The sequence below is a fragment of the Miniopterus schreibersii genome, assembly GCF_964146895.1.
Source record: "Miniopterus schreibersii genome assembly, chromosome: 1".
Classification (NCBI taxonomy): Eukaryota; Metazoa; Chordata; class Mammalia; order Chiroptera; family Miniopteridae; genus Miniopterus; species Miniopterus schreibersii.
Genome location: NC_138101.1, coordinates 22,624,147 through 22,637,921, shown reverse-complemented (window position 1 = coordinate 22,637,921; position 13,775 = coordinate 22,624,147). Strand labels below are relative to the sequence as shown.

The 13,775-nt window shown below is 42.4% G+C and overlaps 1 protein-coding gene across 1 annotated transcript in view; it reads left to right on the top strand.

The window, feature by feature from the left end:
* The first annotated feature begins 243 nt into the window (after nucleotides 1-243).
* RBM47 (RNA binding motif protein 47) overlaps nucleotides 244-13,775 on the top strand; it is a 137,711-nt gene continuing 124,179 nt past the window's right edge. The window contains exon 1 of the mRNA XM_081123506.1: nucleotides 244-541. The gene's annotated coding sequence lies outside the window, so the exon portion shown is untranslated. The remainder of the gene's footprint in view (nucleotides 542-13,775) is intronic.

Genomic DNA, 13,775 nt, shown 5'->3' with positions numbered 1-13,775 from the left:
AGAGAAACAGTATTTTTTTTTCCCTCAGTTCAATGACACGGCAACCCGAAATGAGAACTCCGCTTTAGGTTGCTGGTGGTGCCTGCTTCCTCTTCTAGTTTGTTTAGTCACCGAATCCGATTCCTGTTGGCCGCCCGCGCGCCTGCGAACCAGCCGAGCGCTCCATAGAAATGCGGGAGGCTCCTTAACTCTTGTGTAAACAGGTAACGCGCAGGGGTGGGGCTCAGGTTGCGGGCTGCTTTTGGATGAGAATGGGGGTAGGAGTTAGATCCAGCTCCCCAGAGATCAGGAAAGGCTAAGGGAGGGCTTGGCTGCAGTTTTTAAATTCAGTTTTGTTTTTTTGTTTGTTTTTTTTTTGTTTGTTTTTTTGGTTCCCTTTCTAGAAATCAGCTGTAACTTTAGGGCACAGCGCGTTAAATTCAGCCACTTCTGAGCAAGCTTCACCCAGGCCCCAGGCCCTGCTGCGAAGGCCCCCGCAAAGGTCAGGCCTCCGTCCGCGTGACGCTCCTTCCTGCGCTGGTCCCGGCGGTGCCCGCTCCAGGTAAGGACGCTCCGGGAGGTCCCCGGTCCCGTCGGGTCGCCGCGGCGCCCGCCCGACCCTACCTGCTTCCACGGCGTCCGCACTGGGGGCCGGGCCGGGGGTGGGGTGGCGCTGATCGGCTCGGGATTCAACAGCTGGCTGCTGATCCCCCAAACACGGTCCTGCTTGGTTTCTCCGAACAGCCCGAAGGGGACCGGTGACCTCAGGTGGAGCAGGTGTCACTGCTGGGGTCACGTCTGGTTGTCTGAAATGGAAGCGCCTTTTTGAGCGGGGAGAGAAGCCCGTGCGGCGGAGTCCCCGAATCTCTCCCATCCAGGCAGATTTATTTTTTTAACCTTCAGCAAAGGTATCTCGGCTCCTAAAAGAACAGGAATGTTGCACTGGCCCTAAGCCAGTGGAGGCTCAGCGAGCAGGATAAAATTTCAGTGCAGATTTACGGGAAGTTGCCGGTGTTGAGAGTAAAAATCTGGTTTGGTGAGTTTAAGGGAAGGGAGTAGACGGGAGACAACCTTGCTACTGTGAGGCGAATGGCCCGGGCGGGGGAGGGCGGCGGGAGGAGCGAGCGCGGCCCGGGAAGGGCGCGGGGAGCAGGCGCTGAGCGCTCGGCGGGCGCAGCGCCGGACGCAGCGGGGCTCCCGGGCCGCGGCGCTCCCCGGGGTGCGGACCCGGCGCCGCGGTGCCAGCAGGGTCGCCGCGCTCTCGAGCTCTCGCCCCCGCCAGCGCTTTAGCCCCCGAGGGCCGCCTCCTGGTTCTCTCGCTCCCGCTTTGGGAACGTGCAGCTCGGGACAGTGAGGAGCCGGGGCTCGGGGAGTGGTCCCCGTGGAGAGTTTCTCTCTGCAGGTTTCCAAGGTTAAAAAACTCTGACAAACTGCAATCCCCAGGGCCTGGGAGTTAAGCCCCCCAAACGACCCGTTGCTTTAAGCGGCGCGGTGGGGAGTAGCTGGACACTCCTTATTTTGGTTTTACATTAAAAAAGAGGGAGGCGGAGAAGATGTTGTAGGTTACTTGCTAGCCTTGTAAATTGCTCCGGGGCTGTGAGTGAATGGTGTTAATTTCTGAAGTGGGCGACTCCAAATACATAACAAAGGTAAGGTGGTTTTTTGGTAATCCTTCCAACTACTGTCCCCTCATCTTATATTTGAAGAAAAAAAAGGTGTTTTTTTTCCTCTTTCCTCCCTCTTTGGCCCTTACACCCCTTATTCCACCACCTTCCTTTTGACTCTGGTATATTTACAGTGGGGAAGAAATGGCCTATAAAAAGATTTTAAAAGGGTCAGCTTCTGCAAAAGCAGAAAATCATATCCAGTCATCTGCATCATGTTTCCTGTTGGTGATGAAACCTTTTCCATACAAGAAACAGATTTTTGTCACCCTTGAAACCACATGATAGGGCCATCCGGAGGCACCGGTGGCTTTTTAGGCTCAGATTATTAAAGTGAGATTGAGGAAACCTGACAGCCATCTCATTTCAATGTTAAGGATGGTGGGGGGCCAGAATGTCTTTCTGTAGTAATTTATCTCCAAAGGTAACACTGAGTGGAGGCTTAGTTGTTTGAAGTTAAAGATTCAATCTGCATAAAAATGCAGCACTGATGAATTATGACAGCTGACCAATCACTAGTCACCGGATAGTTAAGAAATCAGTTAGAATAAATGAAATGGAATTTTTCAAATTAAGGATTTCTTTTTTAATTAGGTAAAAGTTCACGTAATCTTGGATACTGTCCCAAGGCATTTGGGGATGTGGCTTTCTTGCTGCTTATCAAAGTAATAGAAAGTGTCCTCAAGGTACTTCTTATAGGCCACACTGCTTTGAAAGGAAAAATCAAGTTGTTTATTGCTTTGTTTTTTTTTCTAGTGATATTTTAATGACTCACCCAGTTTTCTTTAGCAGGGATGTAGATTAGAAATGTAGTGTTTAAGTTTAAATGCTGGATCACGTGAATTTTTCAGAGGAGAGAAAGCAAAGGGTTGACAACACAAACATAAAGAGGTGGCCGCAGTTTTAAGCACAGTTGCAACTAGACCAAGAGCATTGAGAATTTCAGGTGCCAATTTTAAAAGGTGAAGGGTTGTCAACAGCATAAAACACAACCTCTAGACAAACCAAAGTACCCAACATAGGCAATGAGATAACACTTTTGTGGGAGATTGTGCCGCTATTTATTTAAACAATAATCTTTGTCAAATTGATGACCCGAAATCTTGGAAGGGAACAAAGCCAACCCTGTCTGAAAGGGAAATCAGGAGGAGGGACAGAAATAAATTTGGGGTTTTATATCCTTTCTTCTCCACCTTACCCTTCACCCTGTTCTGATATATGTCCCGTTGGCCTCTTTTACTTAATTACTGGGTAATTTAAACAAAGATTAGAAGGTTAAAGTAGATGAAATTCTTTTCGTACAAAATGAGTTTGTTTTCCAAGTTCTACTCTTGATCTGAAGATTAAAAGTAAATCACGTTACTAGTGATTGAACCACAGGAAAGTATTTGACTATTTCAGACAGGTTTCCACCTCCACATTTCAAGTCCCTTCTGAGTTTTTAGGACCAGGCAGGGGAATGGATGCAGAGGTGCTGATGGGTGGAGGGAGATGGCCTCAAAAAACAGACCCGAAGGTTCAAGTGAAACTGGTTAGATTTTCCCAGAGAAATCATAATCCTAGAAAAAAAAACTTACTCTGAAGAGGGCTTTAATTTGGGATTCATAAGACTTAGAAAAATGATACATTTTTCATGACTCTAGAATTATGTGCCAAACATTTATGAAGTTACAATGAAGGTGTAATGCATCTTTAAAAACTGGTTGTCAGAATGATGCCAAGTTAAAGGTTATATTGGAGCGTTTCAACTGCTGGCCTGATTAAGAGATAATTTTTCCTCTTAGGGGCAGTCTCTGTGTCTTATGATGTTGATTTTCTGGTTTAATATCGTAAGAGGTGTGTGTTAGTCAAAACAACCACCTGCTGAGTAATTGCTTCAAAAGGACAACTGGAAAAAGATTTTTAATAATGACATTGCAGATGACTTGGTTTATGAGACAGGAGGCCTTTAGGATCTCTAGAGAAGAACTGTCATAGAAATTATAATAATTAATTGCCCAGTTGCCACCTCAATTTGTTGGAAACTTCTCCTGCTGGAGGGATTTAGGGGGAGATGGCATCCTGCCACTTTTTGTGTGTGGTCCTGAATTGTCTTGTCAGTAAAACACTACTGAGATCATCCGAGCTTGATTTCTCAGTGTTTTTACTCCCGTCATAGTTGCTTCCCCTTCTAGTCTGTCGCCATCTGTATGGGGGAGAGAAGGCAGAGGGGGAGATATTCTTCCTTTGAAGTCAGTGTACCCCCTCTTTTCAGAACCTCTTATATATTGCACTGTAAAGGGGGTGAGGGAGGAATTTTCCAGTGAAAGTTAGAAGGGGAGAGAGTATCTGGAGGAATAAATGGCCAAGAAACAAGTGAGTTGCAAACACTGTCAGTAATGCAGAGTTTACCAGAAAGCTGACATGAAGATTACCAATGTCCTCTAATATTGACTGTCGGAATCTGAGCTATCTAGTGCACTGCAATAGATAGCTCATTTGAATGAGTTAAAGATATCATCTCTTGTACAACCAAAAGTAAACTGATTACAAAAGACACAAGCCCTTCAACCTCACTCCCACTGTGTCTTTCCTCTACTTTCTGCAGTGATTTAAGGACAACTGGAAAATAAAAAATCCCCACAGCTCAGTTTCTATAACTTACTTGTATAATACGAGAATTCTTTTTGTTGTGAATATTCTGTTTTTGCCATCATATGAACTTAGTTCATGCAAAATGATTTGTGAAATGTGTTTAGATGTATATAGTTTATGTGTTTGTAAAATACAAAACATAAGTAAACTGATAGTATAATAGAAATCATTAACTGCAGCTTATAGTTGCCCTTTCAGTAAACCCTATGAGTTTTTGAGAGGGTCATTTTAGAAATCAAAAGTACAATCCCTACCTTGCCGAAGGCCATTTAAGAGAGATGACATCAGGAAAAGTGCCAATGTAACCCTGAAATCTCTTTGTGATTTTTGGGAAAATATCAATTCTTTGGTCTCAGCAGATTTCTGAAAATGCAAAATATATACTTTATTTATAAATTGTAGTCATTCATATTAATCAAGAAAACAATCTCTGCTCTTCTCAAATCATGACATTTGTCTTTGGGGATACTATCTGTTTGTGGTTCTTCTGAACCTGGAACCCCAGTGCCAAGATCATAGTAAGAGCCTGTTGAAGAAAGGGGAGTTGCTGACAGGTTTAGCCTCCTGATTGTGCTTTGCTTTGGATAATAGTCAATATTGCTAATATGGAAGTTTCCACCCGCTGGGGGGAGAGGCAGCCCGATCCCAGAAACCATGGATAATCCACATGTGGGTGAGCAAGAGTTAACTATATGTACCAATGGGCAGCGGGTGGGTGCACAATGAATGCGGGGCATTGTGCAGGTGAAACAGGAACAGGACGCTTCTACCTGACCAAGGAAATGCCAGCCTGTAAAAATTATAACAAAAAGCATTCAGCTTTCAGAGTACCGAGACACGGCTCGATCATTCTTGTAAAACATTGCACATTGTGCCAAAAAAACCATAAAGAACTATTTACTAAGATGAAGATTTTTTTCAGGTGTTCATTCTCTTAGATCAATTTGTCATTCTGAAAATGTATAGTTGGGTCTTTAGAGCCCAGGTGAAATATTCATGTTTCTAAAAGTAAGGCTCCATGTCCGTGATAGCACTGTGACTTTTGAAAAGATGGCTTTAATAATATTTCTTTTTGTTTGCTGTCATTTACTTTTTGAAATAATAACATGGTTCTTGGTACACCAAGCCCTTGCCAAGATTAGGCCCATCTTCTCAGTAGCCTTCTTAAGACAAAGTTGCCTTTGTATAACTGCGACGGGGAGGATTTGGTGACACAGAAAACTCAGTGGGGCACTGCAACTTATTATTAACAGGAAATTCAATGGCCTCGTGTTTTTGTTGTTGTTTTTTATACTCTCCCAGCTAATATCTGTGCTATATTTCTCCATGCAGACGATCTTACCATTTTAGACTTGCCCTGGGAAGAATGTGGTGGCTGTGGATTTGCCTTGGAGTGTAGATTATAAAGGCCCAAGCTGCAGCACGCCGGTGCAGCAGAGAGCTCGGCTCTGAGCTAGTTTATTCTCTGGAATCAGCAAAATTTGATCACATGTGGAAAGAAAGAAACGGGTTAGCGAGAGTGAAAGTGACTATTTGGGGGGAAAAGGGATGACTTTTGGCTTTAAATTCAAACTGCATGGCAGAGAAGCTAAGAGCAGAGATGGCCTTGGTTCAAATCCTGCCTCTGCCCCTTATGTGCTGTGGGACTTTAGGCAGGTTACCTTAAAAAAAACCCCCAAAAATTGTGACTTAGTTTCCCCAATCAAAAGCTGCCTACCTGACAAGGTCTTGTAAGAATTGACGTAATTAATCTTAAAAAACTCTTTTTGTTGCCCTCGCCAGTTTGGTTCAGTGGTTAGAGCATCAGCCCTCGAACTGAAGGGTCCCAGGTTCGATTTCGGCCAAGGGCACGTACCTTGGTTGCAGCTCGATTCTGGCCCTGGTCGGGGCTCATGCAGGAGGCAACCAATCAATGTGTCTCTCTCACATCAATGTTTCTCTCTCTCTCTCTCTCTCCCTCCCTTCCACTCTCTCTCTAAAGCAATGGAAAAAAATATCCTCCGGTGAAGATTAAAAAAACAAAACTTTTTTTGTTAAGGTATACTTGGCATACACGGTTATATTAGCATAAATTGATCTGTTGTCTGAACAGAGTTTAGAACAGTGCCTGACATGTACTCAGTATGATGTGCGTATCCATCCTGTTTAAATGCATTTCTGTGTTTTGAGTTCTTCTGTCACTATTCTCTGTGTAAGAGTTGTCTTTCATGGCCTCTTCTGCTGGTTGGAATTCAGGATTCTCTTCCCAACATCACTCCTTGGCTTTGACCACATGGCCATTGCCATTGTAGGCAGGCACTATTTTGCTGTTTGTTTTCGGTTTTTGTATGTTAGCTGTACGGAGAAAATGTTACTTAGAATCACCCAGGTGCATTTTTAAAAAAAAATATGTCTTTATTGATTTTAGAGAGGAAGGGAGAGGGGGAGAGAGAGAAACATTAATGATGAGAGAGTCATTGATCGGCTGCCTCCTGCACACCCCCTGCTGGGGATCGGGCCCCCAAACCTGGACATGTGCCCCGACCGGGAATCGAACCGGGATCTCCTGGATCATAGGTCGATGCTCAGCCACTGAGCCGCACTGACTGGGCCCCAGGTGCATTTTTCCCCCCTCAGTAAACTAGAAGATGTTGTTCAGAAACAAAAGGAATGATGCTATAGCGTATCTGTCAAGTGAGAGACTGCCAAGTGTGTGGCTTCAAACAGCATAGATTCTGAAGATGGCTGATGCAAAGTAGAAATTTTCTGTGTGAAAGAGCTTAGTGCATCAAACTTAAGTACTTCCTATTATGCCTTTTTTTGGTTAGTATTAACAAGTCGTAATCATAATTATCAATATGGGGCTTTTTCAGAACTGCCACAATGCCTATCTGTGCACTTCTCATGACACACATATCATTTCTTACTTTGGTACATATACTATTTTCCCTACCAGACTGAAATTAAGTTCCTTAGAGGCAGGATTTGTGTCTGAATAACATTTGCATCCCTCAATATCTCTAGTTTATGGTTGAGTGCTTATAAAATAATGTAAGAATTTTTCCCCCCAAAATACATTACCATTATACACGCATAATGGCATTTTTGCATTCCATGGGTGTGTGTTATATGTCATAGTTATTTGAATGACTTGTAATGAACTCAGGCAGGAATGGACCGGGACCAACGCCCTGTGCAGAGCCCAGCCTCTGAAAGCGCGGCAGGGTGGGGAGGCCTGCGGTCGGGAGGGTCGATCTCTTACAGCGCTTCGGTGCCCATGACCTTGTGTAAAAGCTTATACGCACCTCTTCCAGTTCTTTACCAGCCTTTAAAAGGCTCAGACTTGTTACTAGGTAATTATAAGAAGGGAGAAAAATACATTTTCTCAAAGTCAGAAGGAATTTATTAGTCAATTAATAGAAAAATTGCGTATTTTCAAAATCAGGGGAAATGAACAACTGCAACGAAATCCAGGAGGGGAACAATGGCAGGTGAATACGCAGGTCTACGAGCCCAGTGGTGTGGTCGCTGGTGGCCCGGTGTTCTCTTGGCTACAGAAAAGAGGTGGGAAGGCCAGGTGGCCGGAGAAGTGTTGAGAGCATTGCCTCTAGTGCAACCCTATTTGCAGAGCAGAGGGAATCCAGGAGCAAGTTAGCTCTTCCCACTTAGTGCAAACAGTAGCTCTGCCCGGGACCTCCTGTGCTCTCTGCCCTGCATTGTAGGTTCCAGCATCCTCCTCAGAGTGTATGTAAATTTGCCACTGAGTAAACTACCAGCTTTGCTTTGCTTTTTCCTGGAACTCTTTCCAGCTTTATTGAGATATAATTGACATATAACACTGTAAGAATAAGGTATACAGTGTGATAATTTGATATACATATGTAATGAAAAATAACTGTCCAATAAGGGTAGTTAATACACCCATCACTTCACATAATTACCATTTCTGTGTATGCTGAAACATTTACGATCTACTTGCTTAGCAACTTTCAAGTATCCGATAGGGTATTATCAACTGTAGTCACCATGCTATACAGACATTAGGTCCCCAGAATTATTCTTTAACTAGAAGTTTGTACCCTTTGATCACAATCACCTAGTTTCCCCCAACCCCCCAGTCACCTTCTGGTAACCACCAATCTATTGTCTATTTCTATGAGTTTGATTCTTTGATATTTAATTTTTTAGTGGAATTTGAACTTTTCAGCTGCAGTTGCTCCACATTCACAGTCACTCGAGCAGCTGAGACCAAGCTGTGGAAGGCAGGGCTCTTGGAATATTCTTCCAGTACCGTTCCCACTGTGGGACCCAGGAGTCACTCCCTCAGTGGGAGCTGTGGGAGGCCCGAGACCCTGAAATTGAGTGTTAACTCCCATGTCCTCACACCTCCTAGTAAGGTGTGAAAGGTCTTGCCCTTTTCCCATTGGCTAAAGCTAGTGAATGAACTAGTCAGTGGAACTGGAGAACCTGCTTATCTTTTTTCCTTGCTTCCATCTTTGCCCTCACCCACACTCTGTTCTTGACATAGGATCCAGAGCAACTCTTTCAAAACAGAAGTCAGATCATGTCAGTCCTCTGCGTCTCCAACTCACTCAAAAGTCAATGAAGCACTCATTATATTTCTAGTCCAATTACCTCTTTAATCTCAACTCCTATCACTCACTCCTTTATTCACTCTGCTTTAGCCAGTTTCATGCCTCAGGGCCTTTGCACTGACTGCTCTCTCTCCCTGAACCACCTTCTCCAAATACCTGCATGGCTCACTCTTTCACCTCCTTCAGGTTTTTACTTCCCCGCCCCATGTAAGTAATTCCTCCTTCCTGCTGGCACTCTATCTCTCTACCCTGCTCTATTTTTTAAATACTGTATACTTATTAGTTTTTAGCATCCTATAATTGTATGGCTCATCGTCTCTTCCCCACTAGAACGTCTGCCTTATTTATTGATGTATTTCAAGTATCTTAGCACAGTCTGCTGCAGAGTAGGCACTCAAATTTTTTTAGAATGAATGAATAAAACACAGGCTTTTACACAGCACAGGTATGACTGAAAGTGTCGTATAACTTGTGTGTTCTATATAACTTGTGTGTTCTACTCAACCAGAAGCACATCTTTCTGAATAAGCATGGATTTCCTCCCATACCTCTCCTATTAAGCTGCCATGTTTTCTCTGGTTTCATTATTTTCTGTGCCACCCAGAGCTCCCGATGGAGGCCAATGACTAAGTAATGAGCAAGGCAGGTCTCAGTGTGGGGATGGCGCAATCTTTTCAGCACTTCTCTCTGTTTCCAAATCAAAGCCTGGTCTTTGGCAATCTTTTTGTGATTTACAGTTCTTACAGCTCTCTGTTTTGAGCCAGTCCTGTGAATTGCATGCCCTACAGATAATTACACTTAACTAACTCATGTTACTATATTGTTTATCACCTTTTTCTGTAGTCATTTAATTATAATTAATGATTGTCCTGAAAATTAACTGTCAAGACAAGTTTTTTTTTTAACTATCTCTTTTGACCTTTGAGATTTTGCCAAATGCCAACTGCTGCCACAGGATTCCATCTAGATTTTTCTCGATTGCAGAGCTCTGTTAGGTATTTTAACTTGACCTGACATGAAACAAGAGTGCTAGTGTCATTGTCAGAGTCGTTAGTATTTCCCCAGACCTTTACACAAAACCTTGGGCTTACCTTTTACTGAGTCGCAAAATAAGTGATTTGTCATACTTGTTTGTTAGCCCCGGCCTCATTCTCTCCTTTTGTACAATTATCTTGGTTTGGCAAAATTGAGTTTCTTGATCTTTGGAGGTACAGCTCCCTCTGTGCGTCCACTTGCCTTGTTTAGTTCCATAACTCTGCACTGAAAAGGGCTTCCCCCCAGGTGGCCTGTGACTATTAAGTAATAGTATATAAATTCTGCTGAAGGTACATGAAGATCCTGGTTATAGTTGTTTCTGACTTGCTGATCATGGATTGTGGCTGATATAGAATTATTGGATATTTTTTCACTTCTAAATTGATTTGAAAACTATTATCACAATTGATAGTAACTGGACAATTTGTTGAGGAATTTAAAAAGAATTAAATATACTTAATAGACAGCTAATATTTATAGTACTTTCTGCAAATCATTTCATTACTTACCATATGAAATTAAAAATGAATAACATATAAATGTTAAATTAGACCTGTCTTTAACAATATACTGTGTAGAAGGAGCTAGTGGTAATTACTTCTAAGTTAGAAGAATTTATCAAAATATAGACTGAATAAATAGGTACACTTGAAAAAAATAAAGATGATTATTAATTAAACCAGACATTGAAAGGACGTACTTTTCTAATATAGACGTAGACTGGACTCTTACTTATTGAGCAGCTGCTATGTGCCAAACACTAGGTACTAGGTACGCAGGGGGGAATAAAAGTTCTCTGCTCTCATGGGGCTTTCTTTGGGGATGGAGATGGGATTCAGTACTCTGAAGGAACCAACAGGTACTAGACAATAGTAGGTGGGACTCTAAACTGGAGTAGTCAACAGAGAGCTCCTCCAGGGAGGTGATGCTGATACACAGAACGGTCCTTGCCAGATGCAGTAGTATGTATGAAGGTCCTAAGGCTGGAAAAAGCTTGGCACGTTGAGGAACATACGTGCTGGGACCGAGGAGCAGATGGACATGCGATAGGGTTGTGGGGGCTACTGAGACCCATTGTAGGCCCTTCAAGACCATGGAAAAGAGTTTGTGTGTTGTTACTCCAAGCCCATTGGAAAGCCATTAAAGAGGATTTATTTGTCAAAAGATACTGACTACTGGACTGGAGGGAGGCTGTCGCAGCAGACAAAGCATGAATGTTTTCGTTGCTTTTTGAGGATGGCAGTGGAGGTGGAAAGAAGCTGGTCAAATGGGTGCAGTTTCTTCTGTGCATCCAACTGCCTTTTTACAGCCTCAGCTCAGCCCTGGCAGGAATTTCACCAATGGCTGGCAGAAACAGCAAGATCTGATGATAACCTAGATGTAGGGGTGAGGGAGAGAAATAAGAATTCTGACTTGAGTTACTGGGGCCAGAGGGGGAGACTGAAGGAGAATGGGTTTGAGGAGGGCAGAGCGAGTCAAGAGTTCAGTTTGGGACTTCTTTACTGAGATGCCTGTTAAAACATCCCAAGGAGATGTTATAAGTTTCCCTTTTGTATCCAGCACTTCCAACAAGAACAGGGGGCACCTCTTCTAGGGAACTATTTTGTATTTTAGTATTTCCCTCTTTCTCACTTGGTCCAGATTTACACATGTAGATAAAGTGTGTGATCTTTATTTATTAAGAATCTCACATGACAAAATAATATTTTAATGCTAATTGAGCATCTACAGTGTATAGGAAACTGTAAAGGGGGATGGGTAAAGAATCAAACATTTAAAAATCTTTATTTTTATTGAATTTATTGGGGTAACATTGGTTCACAAAACCATGCATGTTTCAAATGTACAACTCAACAAAACATCATTTGCACCCTGCTCCGTGTGCCCATCACCCCAAGCAAAGTCTCTTTTTGTCCCCATTTATCCTCCCTATTAAAAAATCTTAAGTATAGTTTTAGCCACAAGCATCTTCTAATTCATACTAATCCTATATATAATATTGAAACATTAAATGTATATATGATATTTATATATTTAGCATTAATTTTTATATTAATATAAGTATATTCAATACATTTAATATAGAATACATATTTAATATATGTTAAGCAACATATGTGATATTAAAAGCTAAATGTAAATCATTCACGAACAAAAATTCACCCACATTACAAAAGATAAAAGATTACAGGATGAAACTGGATTTCCTTGTGAGGTATTTTTTTGAGTTACAGTCACCCAGCGGCATACCCATTCATGCGGTAAATATTTACAATAAAAATGTATCCGTCTAGAACATGCAAATATATTTTTTCTTTTCCTTGCCTAACTTTCCAGAGGGCCTGCCACACTTCTGCGCGTTATGTGGGTGGAGACTGGGAGCCAGTGCAGACTTTAAACTGCGTTGTGGAAGGCAGGCTGACTTATTTCTCAAGCAGGCTCATTTTTTGAGCTCCTAGAGCAAGCACTTGGATAGGATGGTGAATAAGGCGCAGAGCTTGTGGAGCTTAGAGGAGTGGAAGGTTTATCTGTTTATAGCACAACCAACGCAAGCCCCTTCCCCTTCCGACAGTGGCCATTCTGGGGGGAAAAGGTGATTGAGCGTATATTTCCCAATTTGTAGGAATAAAATGCTATTTTTTTTATAACACTTTATTAAATTTATTGGGGTAACAGTGGTTAATATGAACATACAGATTCCAGGTGTGGGTTTCTGTGTTACAGATCTGTGTATTGCTCTCTGTGCCCCCCACCGAAAGTCATATCTTCTCCCGTCACCATATATTAAGACCCCCTGCAACCCCCTTCCCTTCCCTCTGGCAACCACGACACTGCTGTTTGTGTCCACAAGTTTCAGTTTTATATCCCACACATGAGTGAAATCATACGGTTCTTAGCTTTTTCTGACTGACTTGTTTCACTTAGCACTGGAAAACTTCAGTCCAAAAAAGTAATGTTCTAAAAAGTCATAAACTGGCAGGGTGGGTGGACATAGGCGAAGGTTACAATGGAAATTGTTTTGCAAATCATGGCTATAGAAACTGTCAACGGCTGTAGCTTTTCATGCTGGTATGTCAACACCAGTGGAGCCTAGGAGGTGTAATCAAATATATTATTGCTTAATTGAGCCAAATGGTGTACTTCTGGGTTTTTTGCATAAGATGGGTCAGTTTCCAAAAGGATACGTAGCACCTGAAGGTTTCCCATTTATTCAAATTCTGTTTCTGTTTTAATATCCTTATTTTTATTATTTATTTGTTTTGTTCAAAATACTACAGATGTCCCTTCCCTTTTTCTCCCCATTGACCCCTTCTACCCCGCCCCACTCCCCTCCCCAGTCCCTCACCACAGTATTGTCGTGTCCTTGGGTTGTGCATATATGCATATAAGTTCTTTGGTTACTCTCTCCCCACCCCCACCCCAACTTCCCTCAGATTCATCAGTCTGATCCATGCTTCCTTGTCACTGAATCTGTTTTGTTCATCAGTTTATTAAGTTCTTTAGATTCCACGTATAGGTGAGATCATGTGATGTTTTCAAATTCTGTTTCTAATAAGAAAGATACTTTGTTGAGGAGCTTTTATAATGTGTACCTACAATAACCTCACAGAGAAAGGAGGAGGCTTTTGTCTGAGTAATTGCTGAATGGCTGTCTATACCTAAATATTTGAAGTTGGGAGTTAAAATAATAATGGCTGACATTGAATAAGCACTTATTATATGCTAGGCGTAACCTTATTTAATCACCAAAACTACCCTTAAGAAGTAGGTCCTACTATTATTCTTATTTGGCAGATGTGGAAATGAGGCCCTGACAGGTCAAGCAACTTGACCAGGGTTAATAGTGGTCAGGATTTCAGACTGTTGTAAGGCTTCCCAAGTGAGGTCT